Here is a 13030-nt window from a genome sequence, read left to right as displayed (position 1 = left end):
TATATCTTCTCAATTACATTTGTTTGTCGCAGACACTGAAATATGACTTGATAACACTCATCTATGTTCTTCAGTAGAATATCTACTATATTAAATTGTAGTTTCTTTCTTTTTGAGGTTTTGAATAAGATGTCTTCTTTCTTGCTCATATTTTTGCACATTTACCTTTATGATGTTCACCTATTTTGAATAATGTACTGTTTAGTCCAGTGTTTCCAAACCTAAGTCTTGATATTATTGTCTCTTGTTACCTGTTCCTTCCTGCACACCTCACTTCTCCCACTTTCCTTTGAACTCTGTAAAACCACTGTCCTTTCTTCTCATTCTCCCATTGCTTTTGCCACTTTCCCTTCAATTTCTGTTTAATAATACTCTTCGTTTCTGTCTTGCTTAGGGTCACTGCTAGGTCAATGCAACCATTCTTTGTTGTCCTATTTGCAACCCCATCCGCCATTTAATTTCCCTTAACACCAACATGAGCAGGCATCGCCAATGTCGAGTTAACGGTAAGGGGATACACGGAATTTCCTGCGGCGACTGACACAATAAAAGTCGTGACCAGGCGCGGGGAACATATTATGTCTAGGAAATGCTTTTATTTTGAAGGGTAAACTTTATTGCGATCATTTGTCCCGACACAGACAATTACGAAACAAATGATTTTTCTTGTTATTGTAAGTGTTTAATTTTAAGACAAATAAAACATGATAAAATAATAAAATATAAATATGAGTAATCAACAATATTATACTAATATTAATAATCTATTTCTTTAGTTTTAATATCTTCATCACATTTACTGTCATATTGTGCATTTGTTATGTCTTAGTTCTCTATTAAGTCTGTTTACATTTGTCTATTTATATCTATTGTGTCGGTTTATGTTTATCTATTTATATTTATTATGTCTGTCTATGTTTGTCTATTTATATTTATTATGTCTGTTTACGTTTGTCTATTTATATTTATTATGTCTGTTTATGTTTGTCTAGTTATATTTATTGTGTCTGTTTATGTGTATCACAATTTCCTGTTCCTTGAAATGTTAAATAACTAATGACTTTCATTATAAACAGTTTGTTTGTTTTTTGATGGTAACTACTGTATATCTACACATGTACTGTATTTAAGTACAAATTTGCATAACTTGTACTTTATCTGTTGAATCAAGAGAATAATTAGAATGTTAATCTAATACGAATAATCATTAGTCCTATATAGAACAAAAATATTTTTCCCCAACTCAACCAATCACAATAAAATGCAGTTAACTTTATATATTTACGTTTGAGTAATAATCTATAATGTAGAACAGTCAAGATGTACTCTTATGTTTTAAGTATTTTTGCTATACCTACATTTAGTTTAGTACAGTCATATTTTCAAAGCAAACTCAATCTGGAACTATCTTCTTGTGAAATTCCTATTTCTGAAATGTTAGCAAACAACAGCCTATCCAGTGACATTTTTAAATATTATAATTTACTTGGAGGAAAAACTGAATAGTTTGTGGTGAATATTGTGATGAAGACAATCAGCAGCAGCAGCACGAAGTGTACAGTGGGTTTATCCGAGTATGTTTGCTGAAACTTGTGCCACTGGAAATGAGATTGCAGCAGTGGGAAGCCTGAAACAAACAGTAAATGTGTTTAAGAAGAGCTAAATGGTTCAAAAATGACGGCAGTTGATTCAACGTGCTCTGACACGGTCTCCGTAGGCTTATCTGTAGTCTGACCGTGCTAGACTGAGACTATCAGCCATCAGATCCTGCTATCAGCTGTCAAGTAAACACTCCTGTTAAAGCCAATTGACCTGACTTCACTGTCTTGTTGGGTAGTGTCCGATGGCTGTCTGGTATCAAGATTCTCCCTTAGGACATCTAGGTTACACCCACATACTACATTCTGCTCAGGTAACAAAGCACTTTTATTAGTTTACTATTCCAAGATTATAATATAATATAATATAATATAATATAACCTTCTTCTGCTAACAAATATCGGAATATTATAAAAAATACATAGCAGTATAGGTCATAAACCCCCGCCTCCATGTTAGCCAATGGGACATGGGCCAAAAGTCAAAGTACATGTTAAATTAATTCTTCTCAAAGATTGTTTCCGTCCTGTTAGACAATTAGCACAAGATGGCAACACCTTTGCTCTTAATATTTTTGCATAATTTTTGTACAAAGGAGGGGGAGGTGGAGATAAGTCATCCATCTATATATACAGTCTATGTGTCTGATCAACAGTAAAAAAAAACCCATAGATATCCAATTTACTGTCTCAAAAAACAGTGTTTGGCATTTTTTTCTTGAAAAAAAACGTAACTATCCCTTATCAAAATAGCTGCTTAAGAATTGATCAATTTACTAATAGTTTAAACTCCACGTCTTTGTCCTCTTTTTTGTCAGTCAAACATCTCATGCGCATCTAAAATTGCAGAATGAGAGATCTCCTATCTTTGACAGCCAGATTTGATGCCATGTACACCAGTAAATGTGGCGTAAGCGACTTTCAAATAGTAATTTTTCAGTCAGAGGGCCTTTTTCAGAGGAAGGTCTTCATATAATTCTTGTTAATGGAAGTCTATTGTATTCTTATGTTATTGTAATTACATTTTCTATATTCGGAAGGAAACATTGAACTGTAAAGTAAAAACATGTTAAAATTACCCCCTGTGAGGGTCCTATTATTTAAATACTTCTCCTTCTGGGACTTAATTGACTTAATCACTGACTAAGTTAAGTCTTTTTCCAGTCAATATTAAAGTCTAAAGTTTTACACCAGCGTATCCAGTTGGACGCGCTTGAATTCTCCATGACGCACAGATAACAGCAACTATTATACAGTCAAAGAGTTTGGGGAATCTCCAAGAGTTCAACTCATCTTAGATAACATCAGGCATCCGCCACTTTATCTGTTCCTTCAGATGAGCTGTAATCAACTAGACTATTGCCAAGATAAGAGCATAGTTAGTTTCATTTTCTATGTAAAGCAGATTCTTTCAGGTGTTTCTCTCTCTTACCTAGAACCCAAGGCTGATTACAAATATAAAGATTTGATCTGAGTTTATCAAAGATGGAACAGGTTTTTTTTGTGACCACCCTAACTGCGACTCCACTGTAGATTAAGGAGCACTGTCCTTTATGTCCTGTGTATCTTTTTGCTTTCAAGTCGCTGAGAAAGAAAATCCAGGGTCCAAAAACAATTTTCAAATTTAAATAGATGATGTGGAAAAAAACATCCACCCACACAGGGCTACTGATAAGTTTTACTACCTTTGTGAGCCGGAGTTTCTTTTACAGTAATACGCCCTAACTACTTTCATAGATTTTGAAGGTGTGGTTAGTTTTGGCTCATCTCACAATGTCATCAGATGATAGATTCACAAAAAACTGAAAGTGATGGTCCATATCATCGCTTATTCAGAATCGCCGGACTGTACCAATTCTTCATCAGGCCAGACACCACTGACCCTAGTACATATAATGTGGAATAGAATCTACGCTTATTTTCTCAGAATGGTTTGGTTGATTTTGTCCTCAAGACCAAAGTGCAATATCATAAAGAAGGTCTGGTACACACCAAAAAAAAACCGATACCATGTTATAACCATCTGTCCAGTCGCCATACACTCCCACTTGTCAAATAAATTTACAATTTCTTATTTTACAGGCACTGCTAGTCAGCTGCTCATTTTTTCTCGTTGGTACCAGATGTTTTTTTATGCTCAACTTTTCAAGTGCTGAATGACATGTAGGGCACAATCAGACAAAGAGTGACAGCTCTGTTGCAACGTTACGACTTTTTATGTCTCGGAAAGGTATTTATTGTCCTTGAGGGTGGCGGCTAGCACCACCATAGTCAGAAATGTTCCAATCCCCCCAAAGGACGGGGAGTCATGGAGTTCTTCTGTTCATGTGAAAAAATTGTCCAAAAGATTGACTTTTGGACCCAGACGGAGCTGCGGGGAAGAATGAAATAAATTGACTTGAGTTATGTAACTGGAGGCAGCAACTGATGACTATAGGCTAGCACCTCGAAGCCGCATTAGCCGCTAATAGCATGACGCACCCGAATAAACCAACTGAGCTTTGTCACTGATACGTTACATCTTGTTACACGGAAACCAAAGTGAAAAAAATATGTACTACTGCACATGTGGGGGGGAAAAAGCACAAATAAGACTTTGGTAGGGCCGGAGGTGAATCTGCGTGATGTCACTTGAGGATGGAGCTGAGGACCACAGGCTAGCAGCTCGAAGCTACGTTAGCACGACGCACCCAAATAACCAACAGAGCGTGTCACTTCATTAACACATAACTCATCATGTTTGTTTCATGCACTCGAATAAACCAAAGTGAAAAAAATACAATTCACCAAATTACGATGTTTTTTTTATTTATGGTTTTACAGTTTATATACATACATGTCATCAGTTTCTTTTTGTATGGGCTGTCAAGCAAGGACAATAATCTTTGGGCTACAGGGGATTTTTTTTTTGTTTTTTTTGGTTCTGGCAGGTTGGTTCCTGGGAAAAGTTTGGCAGCTAAGAGTTTTCCACACTGTATCCATGTAAATGACATGTTAGTGCTATGGCGACCGTGTGTTTTTGGCTACGGACTGCTGGACAGCTCACCAAGCAGTGAACTGAGGGACCACCCCCCCCAATCTTTACTGACATAGCTATCAAGGGCCACAAGGAGGGAAACATAGCAAACAACTGGAAGAAGACAGCAATTCACCCAGTAAGTGTTTCCTTTACCTAAGATCTTGTATGTGACGTGAACAGTTTATTCACATATTTAAGTATGTTATTAGCAGCTTTACTTTTTCTTTCTTTTTTTTTAATTCATGAGCTGCCCCTGGTGGTGGACCGTTTTCTCATCTCTTAAGGTTTGCTTTGGTTCAGGCAGAAACTACTTGGTTAAGATTATTGCCGGAGTGTCGTCATTGAACCAATGTTGGCTGTTGACATGCCCAAGTTCTTTTGTGGTTTGCATTTAACAAAGAATTCAGCCCAGTGGTACCAGGTAAACCAATGTTGTTTCAGGAAAATGACGAATGCTGCGTGAATAATTTTTTACAAAGACAGTCTGAATTGTCGATGTATGCACGTACTACATCTCCTTATTGTATATCTGACATGTTCAGGAATTGGCTGTGACCAAGATAGAGTGCTTTAATAGACCTGTCATGATCGACATCCTGTTAAAGACATGCCGTTTAAGTTGAAAAAGTGTAATAGGCTACTCATTCACAGGACAAGAAAGGATGGTCATCAGGTTGCTGCCACTACACTTTGCACACTCTCAGGCCTACAGGCAGAGTAAATGTACCGACCAAAGTCTGATGAATGTGACTGAGCCATAAAAAAACTAATATAGTGCCGTGGTTAGCATTAACAAACCTATCAAATCAATAAATGCGTTGTGTTCCTGATTGAACTGTGGTAATGTATTACTGCACAAACACACACACATAGAGATGGGAGGGCTAGAACAGATGGGGTGGTGTGATATAGGAGTCATAAAAGCAGGTGTCAGAGAATATCTACGGGTCTTTTGAAAGAAGAAAGTCCTCTTTGACATCCGCTCAGGTGAGTAACGCAGCTTCAGCTCCTCTTCTAGTTTTCTGAGATCAGTATTGAGTTGTACACAAACATTTGTATGCAGCGCTGATTTATCTGTGCACATCTGTGTACATTGTCTTTCAAGTTCTCTCTCTAATGACAACAAAGACATTTGCATGGAAATTGTATGCAGATATTAAATCAAATGTGTGTGGTCTCTTATATTTGTCAGGAACAGTGATATACGTGGTAAATAGGAAATATGAGATCAGCACTAATATGACCAAAATTTGTTTATTTTTTACATAGAATGAACTTTGCTCTTACTATTCCCAAGGCATATGTGATACAATGTACTCTGATGTGTTTTGCATGTTTTACATATAGGATAAATCTGGGTCAGCCAATAGTGGCTGACAGCCAGAAGTGGGTATAATTAACGTAGTATGCAGACTGAGGACATTTTCCTTTTTGCGACTGAGGATAAGGTCAAATGTTGCAGATAGGAACCAGAAAAAATATTACAAGTGAGCAGATATGAACAATGTCTGTGTGTTTGTGCTTTTGTTTTCCAGAAAAGCAGATTCCCCCCCTGTTTTTGCGGCACTGATACATAACTCTGCGACAATGCAACTGAAACGTACCATACTGGCTCTTTGCTTCCTTGGCGCAGGTAAAGAAACGAATCCATATAGACTTTTCAAGAAATTCTTGATAGCACTCTGCAATGAAGTTCCACATCATTTTAAGAACAGATATGTTGCCAGGTTGTTCAAAACCCTTTAACTTAATGTTAAGTCATCCATTAAGGATTGTAATAACCAAATCAGCAGTTGTAAGAATTTAAAAGTTAAATGGATTTTGGTCTAGATTTGTACAAGTGTTCCGTTGGTCTAACCAGACTTAGACATTGTTCTCAACCTGGCAACCCAAACGTTGCTGTTCGTATTAGCTTATGATTGATGAAAAAAGAATTACTATCATATCTATTAACCATTAATCAAGACTTTTTTAAAACATGTGACTCTTTTATAAATGGCACCATTATAGAACATCATGCCAAATACCTTCTTTTTTTTACACTGGGGGCCTATACGCACTTTCCACACCAAAAACATTGGTAAGTTTAAGTGCAATTATCCCTATTTAAGAAGATGTAAAACAAAAAACAGCATAAGGTTAATAGTGACACTGGTGTCCTCGAATGTCATAAAAATCTGCACAACGCCCTGTTCTATGCAATAAACTGAGATGAGGAAATGGAAACCAAGGAGTGGATGTTGAGTAGTGGTACAGTGACCATTTTAACCTTTAACTCGATGAACTCAGTTTTAATTCCAGTATCATGAAAAAAACCTTTATGTTGTGCGTAAAACTGTCAACATTTTATTAGAGGTTTTTTTATTTGCTTGTACCAAACCCTAACCCCAACCTTACCCAAAACTGTTATACGGTGCTAACAATTGGTGTAAAGGCGTGGTAACGTGGAATTATATTGGCAGGGGCTCCATTTTATCGTATATGCACACGATTTAACGTTGGGGGAATATAATAAATATCCGGAGGAATGTAATAAAAAAAAATATACAATGACACATTTGATGTCACATAGAGGCCAGCTAACTTTTGTGTATCGTGACAATAAATTAATTACTTTACAGCCTGGCATTATATTTCAAGTGAACCGCAGAAAGTAAAGGGGCTATAGTTGCAGCGTGTCCAAATGGTTGACGATTGAAGGGTGAGATTGATAGCTTCGGTCATAAATGTTGATAGTGTTTGTTTAAAGGGTTACTCATAGGCAGTGTGGCACTAAACTGTCACTATTGGGTCAAAGATTACATCTTATTATTGGCATAAGGCAATTAGTTCTTACGTGGACATTGGAGAACGTTTCTATTTTCTCATGCATTTTGCCTCAACAATCTACTGATCATGATCGAGTGAGAAACTTGTGTCAACACTTCATCTTAAAAGTTTGAAATGCATTTGAATGATTTTTTCTTCAACCTTTTCCTGTCTTTTTGCTTTTGCTGACACAGTAGCTTTGTGTCAAGATCAGTCAACGAATAGCCCACATGTCTCATCACCTGTGACGGGAGAAACGCCATCAGATGTGACATCAGGTATGACAGCAGAGAGGCCAACTGCCCCACTTTCTACAAATGGCCCGACTGATAAACCCGCCGCTGCCACAACTGGTCAGTCCGCCCTACCTTCAACTGGACAAACTGGAGCCCCAGAAACCAGCGAAACCACCGTGGATGTGGGAGAGGTTCCACCAGAAGGGCTTTCACCCGGCGCTATAGCTGGCATTACCATCGGTTCTCTGGCTGGGGTGGCTGCAGTTGGTGAGTGCAGGAGCCTACACAAGCACAGACATTACTGATCACCTCAACCTTCTGCTTCCTCAATTACATACCACCCTGTTATAAGTGCTCCTGCTAAAAGTGATTGCTAGTAACAGGAATGAATGAACTATTGTTTTGCCAAAGGTAAATTACATAACTACTACTTATAATGCTGCTTCAAACTCCTGTTAAAGATAAATCATTTTAAAAAACACTGAATAATACTATTTTTTTTCCAGGTGGTGGGATCTTTGGCGCGCTGAAGTACACCGGGAGGCTCTGAGAGTAATTCCTACCAAACAGCAATTCAAATTGTGAAGGATCGTTAAATAAAATATTAACTATCCTATAATCTCCAACAGATTAATCATTGATCATAATAATGGGACAATGAAAAGACCCTTTGTCTGACAGGCCCAATAAAAGTATATACGTATATTTATCTTACTTAGAAGATGCTTTAACGGGCCAGGAGGAAGACATATATTTACATTTGACTACCTGGCTATTTTGAGTGTCTGGCTTTAGGTTTGGAAATAATCCTTGGTTGATCAAAACAAAAGTATTGTAATTGTACATTTTATGATAATTAGATGTTTTATTTTTCTTGTTTAGCAAATAAACTATAGATTGTTGTGTTTTCTTTAAATCTCTCAATGTCATTTAATATGTTTCGGGTTTCAGGCGATTTGTTCAACAATGGTGAGTCAGTTTTCCTATTGCTTAATTTTTTATTTTCCATAACAGCAGTACGTGATAATTGGAGCATGTGCAGTACCTAAGATTTCACAGAATAATAAAGTGCCATTAATTTACTTCTGTGCCACTTTCTCAGTAATTAAAATTACATAACCTGACCACACAAAAAAAAAAATCTGAACTGAGTAATTTGATAGCTCACCATTGATGAAAATGTTTTTCTCATTGTTAACTGGGCTTTTGAACTGAAACTCTGCATTTCTATATATGTTTTTTTTAAAAAGTGAAATCCCTGTTAGGATTTAATAAATAACTCTGAATCTTATGACATTTTTTTTAACATTTCACATTACATAACAATAGCTCAAGATCTCTGAGCAAAGTCCAGGCATTGATTATCCAAGTATGTTCCAGGAAACCTGGTTGTTTGTTCATTTTATGAGTGTATTGAGTGCACAGTATAATGTGTGTGTGTGTGTGTGACAGTCATGACAAACAGATAGGGTTATGTATTTCATCTGATTTTAGATCTCAGTCTCAGTTCAGTGCTTCAATTTGAAAGACTGGGCACAAAAGTTCAATCTTGACATTGGAAATAGTTGAAATAAAATTAATGGAATAATGATTAAAATATTTCTCGAGCTCTCAAACACATCTCACAAATGGTGCTTGCTCCTTGTGGATATGGGTCTGGGTAAAGATCCTCTAATACCTCATATCAGAAGGGCAAAGTTCTCATTATGCAGTAGCCCAAGTGCTCCAAATTTAAATTTATTTAAGTGCAATATGATTGTGTTATCACCTATAACTGATAATGTACGCCTACTGACAAGTGGTTGTAAAACTATTGGATAGCGTCGGACATTGGCTCCTGCCAGTATAAAGTAAAATCAACAAATTGTATACTTAGTGTCTGGTTCCACTTAATACTTGTAACACGACAAAAGAAGCTAATTTAGGCGATTTATTTGTGGTGACAACAAGACTAGCGCTATAGCGCCACTTGCGGTTGGCCCCCCATTGACGACCACTGAAGTAATGTGCAATAAGGGAGGTTTTTCCCTGTGGTGACCATTCTGCCGACATTGTTTGAATGCAGCAACAGCCCTGCATTTCAATGTCGTTAAAGCTTACGACATATTGAACATATTGTCCATAACCATGTGTTCATATATGTGTAATCACCTGCAACAAAGAAACAATGTTTCTTTGTCAACTCTGAATGAGTTAAATATAGTTACATGAGGTGGACCCGACCTCCGTGTGAGTCGCCATGTTTGCTACGTCGTATTGAATACGGTTGTTGCACAAAATTGCACAGAATACTTTGCATACGCGCGGAAATAGAAATCAGTGGTGTGCCACCATAAGGGTCCCCTGTCGGGTTCTCAGTCGTTGTGGTTTGCAACTTTACCACCAGATAACGCCAGAAAATTACAAAAATTACACACTGGGGCTTTAAATATAGCCGGATAGCATACATTTTATTATCAGTAGTTAATAAAATGCAGTACCCACTGTCTTTTTCACCAAATCTAGCGATGCTCAGATTTCTCTTCAGTTACTGACCGTAACCATTTGCTTTAAGCTGCTGGTATAGAGTAGGTTTCTATCACAGCTTTGTTGATAGGGCCGATTTAAGAGGTAAGACTGAGACTGGGAAACCAAAACAATGAGATTATAAAAGAGGCTAAAATGCCTCTTATATACCTCATAAGACCTGAGTCATATTAAGTATGAGAGTGATGTGGTTTGATTAGTCGAGCTTAGAGTAGAGTAATTTTTAACTGGCCCCAGACTGAGGTAACATTTAGTTGCTACCTCTAATATTGGATGAAGATTCAATCTCAACATTCATTGTGGATCTCATTGTGGAACAGTTTATTAGAGAACGTGTTGTGTATACGCTGTGACCGCAGATATGAACCATGGGCAGGGGATACATGAAATACATCTTCTGTCAAATAATCCTTTTGTCCGTTTGAGATTTAGGGCTTAACATACTGTTTTAAAAAAAACAACATGTTATTTCAGTGCGAGTTTTTGAGGACTTCACTTACAGTGATATATCTACTGGTAAAAATCTAAAGTTGATGCGGTGATTGTTCTCTGACATGTAGATAGATTTCAATTTTTTCAATATCTATTAAAGACAAAGACGTGGGTTGCTGTATTTTTGCCACATATTTAACCGAGGTGATGATCAGGCCAAACTTCATCGACGTCAGGACTGCGTTTGAAAGTGGACTTTAGCCCACAGGAGGAGGCTGTCACGGTTTTATGGTATGGTCATCGGCTATGGTAGTGTCAACATCGGGAGTGCTCGGTGAGAACACTGAAAACAACACTGCTCCCATGCAGGCAAATTACTGTTAATACCCTGGGCTGTGTGATCAGCCCATATGGTGTGCATGGGAGCCAGGGGGAGTGTGTGTGTGTGTGTGTGTGTGAGTGTGTGTGTGTGTGTGTGTGTGTGTGTGTGTGTGTGTGTGTGTGTGTGTGTGTGTGTGTGTGTGTGTGTGTGTCTGTGTGTGTGTGTGAATGTGCACATGACCGGGGGGAGGGGGAGTGTCCTACCAGTGTGTGTGTTTGCAAAGATGAAAATGAAAATGTTTGAGATTAGAGATTGAATTATTACATAATTGCATATTTTAGTGCAGACTCTTTCGGGTGACCCACAAGGGACAAAATCTCCTTTTTTTAAAGAAATGTTTTCTCATAACGTGAGTGTACGTGTTGGTACAACTTCTCGCGCACACGCAACCACGATGAGAGCGGCACGTGAGCCGAGGGGCCTTGTTCTGACAACTGCTCCACGGACATTTTTAATACCTGGTGCACCTGCAGACAGTTCCACCACCGATCAATGAATCGGTCAAACTGCCAACCCGACACACACACGCGCACACACGCACGCACACTCACGCGCACGCACGCGCACACACACACACACACACACACACACACACACACACAACCCCTGTAAGCCAAACTAAACATGACTTTCTTCTTTACTCAAATTGGCCTCGTTACAAAGAGAACATCTGTCTTAAGCCCCCCCCCCCCCCCCCCCCCCACACACACACACGTATTTGTATAGCTTTTGAGGACACTCATTCACACAATGCATTTGCAAGCCCTGACCTTTACCCTTAACCTAAATCAATAGCCTTTAGAGGTCATCACAATGTCGACATGTCCACCAACGATGGTTTTGAAGCAACTACAGAGAGACAAGTACACACAAACACACACACACACACTCTCACACACACACACACACACACACACACACACACACACACACACACACACACTCTCATTTCTTTTTCCTCAGGCGTTAACAGGCTCAGTGGCTCAAGGATGAGTGTTAACGCAGGGAGAAGAGAGGAAACATGGGGGAGGTGTGTCCACAGTAAACCTTTGGTCCCGGGGTTACACTCGTCATGAACCGGTTTTTATAACACGGCAAATGTTATGTTTGTTGAACATCAGCTGTTAACCTGCTCCCGTGTGTGCCACCTGATATACTGTAGCAGGTGACATCATTATGACCTCATCGCTCACAACGAATCCAACAATTTACACAGAGTTCTCGGCAGAAGATCTGCTTTCATGTCGCCTTCACTCCAAATGTATCAGCACTGTAACAAAAAAAAAGAAAAGAAAAAAAGTCCCATTTGTCTCCACAACAAATGCAGACAAGCCCCGATGACCCCATGCACACAGCCCCCTCTAGTGGTGCAGTGTGAAACTAGCACCTCTGTCAGACGGCCTTGTTGTATGTGGGTCGGAAATATCACTGACGTGAATCAAGCCTGACCGTTTCTATCCATCGCTAATCAATGTTTTTACACTAATGACGGATTAAATTACTCTTATGCGTTATGTGCAAGGAGTAATGACTGATTCACAAAAAAAATGATATCTGCAGTTCCCCCTCAGCTTTTCCTGTTTCCTGGCCTGAAAACATTGGTCTAGTCGGCCTCGTTTGCAGCTGCGTGGGGCAGATTCATTTCTTTTTCAGCTGAATACTTGATAAACCTGCCGTACATGACCTGTACAGCACCACATGGCAGGGAGACAATGTTACGTTAGTGACTAAATACGGGCACATTTAGCAAATAAACAGCCCGATTCTTTCCTCAGGAGATGGTGGAGGCCAAAGCAGAGCTCGAAGGAAAAGAGAATATACATATTAAAAGCCACATGACAACAGAAACGTGACTTTGAACGGATTTTAAAATTGCTCTTTGTCTGCTGTAAGTGTGACGTCAAAGGCAATACAATAAGTTCAATGTTGTGATTTCGTCTTGTCCCATCTTGTCATTACTTCTTGAATTCCTTCATGGACTCTGGATGAAGCTGCATGGTGAGAAAGGATGTGCAACGGGTGAAACATA

The sequence above is a fragment of the Scophthalmus maximus genome, chromosome 2, assembly GCF_022379125.1.
Source record: "Scophthalmus maximus strain ysfricsl-2021 chromosome 2, ASM2237912v1, whole genome shotgun sequence".
NCBI lineage: Eukaryota > Metazoa > Chordata > Actinopteri > Pleuronectiformes > Scophthalmidae > Scophthalmus > Scophthalmus maximus.
The sequence above is the reverse complement of the archived record's forward strand: the minus strand, read 5'-3'. Positions refer to the sequence as shown.